The following is a 4,045-nucleotide window of genomic DNA, read 5'->3' on the forward strand; positions in this document are numbered from 1 at the left end:
TAATATGCAGGAATCTTGGCTCTTCTACTATCATTATATATATATATATATATATATATATATATATATATATATAATATATATGCGTACATGCACATGTAAACAGCCCATAATGCATAAATATTTGTGGTATATTTCTAAACGTTTCAACATGCTGGTTTATTTTGCAATGTCTCCCTCTTAGGATAACTCTTGCCAGAATACAGTTTCTCCTTTTGTAGTTCTGGCATGGACTAAATAAGTAAATACGAGAGAAGTTTTATCCGGGATTTCCTCACTCCAGGGGTAGGAAACCATTATAATAGGAGCTTAGTTTTAAAGAAGTATTAAAACATACTCTTGCTCAACTAAATCTTGTGTACTTTTATCCTGAAGCTATTAGATATATTGGAGTCAGGGTTGGTTTCGATAAGATTGACCTTGATTTTGAAGCAAACTTTTTCTCCCCCAAGAAAATAGCAGATCAAAAACATTTATGCAAAAAAAGAAGTCAGAACAAATTCAGAATTAAATATGAATTGCTGACAGTTATAGACTGTTTTAAGCAATGCTGTTTCTACAAATCATTCCCAAGGAATATTTAAGTGTGTACATGGAGAATATAATTCCACTAATAGCTAACACAATGGATGATTTCTTAGTCTTCATGCAACAACCTTAATGATGATGTGGATGATGATGAATAATTATTATTTTCCTGGGCTACTACTTCTTGGCATTTAAAACTCTCAATACACATTTGTCAAGGACCAGTCTTTCCCCTTTTCTAAGTCAGCCCATATTAGGATTTCATGAGCTAGAAGATCAGATGACTGCTGCTTACGGAGAGCTGCTGCAAAATGCAAACCAAAGTGCTGGAATTGTAATGCTGTATTTTAGTGGAGTGAGTACATGGCAGAGGAAGATTAATTAGATTTAAGATAGAGAAGAGTCCGATTTAATTTTGCCCCATTACTCGACATGCCTGGAAATTATACTCAGTGTGTGGGATTCTTCCCCCTGAGGGGAATAGCACCAGAGCCTTCTCTCTTCCCCATCAAGCATTGGGAGCTGTGTTTTTCTTCTGCTTATCCTGCTCTATGCCCTCAGGGGTCTGTTTGTTCCAGAACTTCTCTGCAAGCAAGTGGGAGTTCTTTTCTGGTGCGTGATTTGCAAAATGAGAAATGGGCCTCTATGGTTAAGATTCGTTGGCATGAATCTCTGGGTGTGATAGAAAATTCTTAGAGAAGCCTACATTTCTGTTCTGTGTCAGGAGGGAAAAACAGAAAGAAGCATTTGGTCACATTTTCAGCCATTTGCAAGTAGATTCTTGCTTTGCCAATTAACTCTGGATTAACCAAATCAGGGCTTTCTGGGTTGAATTAGGAAATGTTCTAGATGAAGCACTCTGCCAGGAATGCACCCTGCTCTTTTCCCCTTTAAGAGTTTTACATTTATTGATCTTTGAAAAGCCCTGTCTTTACCCATTGAAATTCTTTAAGACTCCACTCCAACTCATTAATCTTTCCCTAGTCCTTTTCAACCTCAATCCTCTAAATTTTTAGAACATAGTGTGTTCCACAGAACTTGGGTTGAAACTCCATCATTTTCTACCTTCCAACTTAAAGATTTTGAAAGCTATAAGCAAAACCTTGATGGGGCAGAGATATATTGACTGCCTACCACCAACAGAGGGTGTGAGCCATTGAAAAGTGGGCTCAGGAACCAACCACTTGTATTTGCTGGACAACTTTCTCATGGTACTTCACTATTCTTAGCTTATTTCCCAGAGTAGAGAGCAAGCTTTTGAGAACTAGAAGCAGTCTTCTTCAACATCTTGATTGTGTTAATCCGTAATTTCAGTTATGGCCTTCTTTTCCTTCCAGTGACCTTAAGTCATCACAGCTAACTCTAATGCCAGGTCTCACCCATGGTCTAGTTCCTGAGCTAGTCTGGAGAACCCTGGCAACACCATGTGTCCTTGAATTTAGGATGTCATAAATTTTAAGACAGACCATCAATTTAGTCATAATGAAAAAGAACACTGCATTAAGTGCACTAATTGATTATAAAATGCACCACAATCTCAAAAAATTATGGATTAAAAAACAATTGTTACTGTAGAAATGATAAATAAGATTTACCAGTTGTGTGAGCCCCAAATCCAGTAGAACTTGGAACTGAGTTGAGTTGATCACAGATGGACTTGTGCTCATGAGTTCCCAGAGTGGCAACAATTCTGCCTGCTGAAATAGGAAAGTTTGTTTTAAGCATTACAACAGATAATTCTTGGTTTTGCTCTTACTAATCTTGCCTCCCTGTAAAGCTGGGTTTCTCTCTGAACCCTGACCTAATTTACTGGGACATTGAACCTTGTCAGCTTATCCTGGTCTTGTCCCTTTTCCCCATTGGTCTTGTATTTCCCTCTCTTATAATCAAGAGAACTTATGCACAAGGGTAAAGCTCTCCAAGATCATTGCCAGCTACCTAAGGGTATCCAAGACACCAACTGTTTAGAACCTTTAGGTTTTCACAATTGCTTAAATCAGTAGTTCTCAACCTGGGACTGCACATGAGAGTCCTTGTTGACACTGTCTGAGATTCTGATTTTTATGTTCTAGAGTAGAGGCTAAAACTAATACCTATTTTTTCTAACTACCCCAGATAATTCTAGATACAACCACAATTCCTTTCTTTGGACATTAATTGTGTATATGGCAGGGTGCATATAAAACCTAGGTCCTTGAAGTTGATCCCCACAAGCTGATGCAAGAACATAAAAAGCACTGCAATTAAATATGAAATGGATAACAGAATATTTCTCCCTTCTGCAAAATATTTCAGTTCCATATAACAACAGATACTATACCTTTAATTTCAAAATTGTACATCTGATACTGTAGATTCAGGGACTCAAATCTCTTCTTCTTATATATCCTATCTTTAAACAGAAAACTTTAGTGAATGTCAGAGCTTTGTTTAAAATTATATAGCATCATTGAGCAATGAGTATAAGCTACATACCAGGAACTTTTCATGTTTCTGGATTTAAGGTCACATCAACCACTCATTTCATTTAGAATTTCCTTTTAAAAATCAGTTGATAAAGGAATATAAATCAGGACCTTACAAAGTGTTGCAGAATGTTATGGTATTAATTATAATAATTTGAAGAAACACTTGAAAATGTGATCATTGTAGTGAAGAGTTGATAGGCACTAACTCTGAGCAATGAAGGATCAGTGACTACAATTAACTTTATTAAAAATTTTCTTATTGAGAGACTCATACCATTACCATTTTAATAATTTAAAAAATTAGCTGTCAACATGTTGATCTTTGAATCTCATTAGGAGCCAGATCTCAGGATTAAAGGCGTGAAGCCTCTCAATGGTTAAAATAGACTCATAGTGGAAACCATTTATCATTGTTTAAACTCCCTTAAATAGCTTCCAAGAGTAATGCTACAGCTGGCTGAAGTTTACCCTTGAGGATTAGAAAAGGGGCTTCAATTTTCTACTACCTTTTTTGTTTTTTTGGGGGTTTTTTTTTTTTTTTTAGAATTTTTTTTTCATTTTTATGTTTATTTTATTTTATTTTAATTCTTTTTTTTAAATAAATTTATTTTTTATTGGTGTTCAATTTGCCAACATATAGAATAACACCCAGTGCTCATCCCATCAAGCACCCATCCCAGTGCCCCTCACCCAGCCACTCCCACCCCCCGCCCACCTCCCCTTCCACCACCCCTAGTTCGTTTCCCAGAGTCTACTACCTTTTTTGATCCACACCTTTTCCTCCTGTCAGAAGATGGGATCTGTTTCCCTACCCTTTGACTCTAGGCTGGCCTTTTGGTTTGCTCTAGCCAGTGAGAAAAGAAAAAATGACCTGTGATCCTACTGTCCAGAAATAATCAATTTTTTGTTGTTATGTGCTTTGATTTTATTCTCTATTTATAGGAATGTGTCTCCATGTAATCACAGAAAATATATTTTTCCAAATGGCAGCACACTGTACATAGTATTTTATAAGCTCTCCCCCTCCTTTTTTAAAATATACACATATA

The 4,045-nt window shown here is 36.4% G+C and overlaps 1 long non-coding RNA gene across 1 annotated transcript; it reads right to left on the reverse strand.

The window, feature by feature from the left end:
• Positions 1–2,135: 2,135 nt before the first annotated feature.
• Positions 2,136–3,832, reverse strand: LOC111092144. Its single transcript, XR_005377571.1, has 3 exons — positions 3,771–3,832; positions 2,849–2,920; positions 2,136–2,225 (listed from the first exon to the last, which is right to left on the reverse strand). It is a non-coding gene; the product is annotated as an uncharacterized LOC111092144 (long non-coding RNA).
• Positions 3,833–4,045: the final 213 nt, after the last annotated feature.

This window comes from Canis lupus, chromosome 24 (assembly GCF_011100685.1).
Source record: "Canis lupus familiaris isolate Mischka breed German Shepherd chromosome 24, alternate assembly UU_Cfam_GSD_1.0, whole genome shotgun sequence".
NCBI classification, from domain to species: domain Eukaryota; kingdom Metazoa; phylum Chordata; class Mammalia; order Carnivora; family Canidae; genus Canis; species Canis lupus.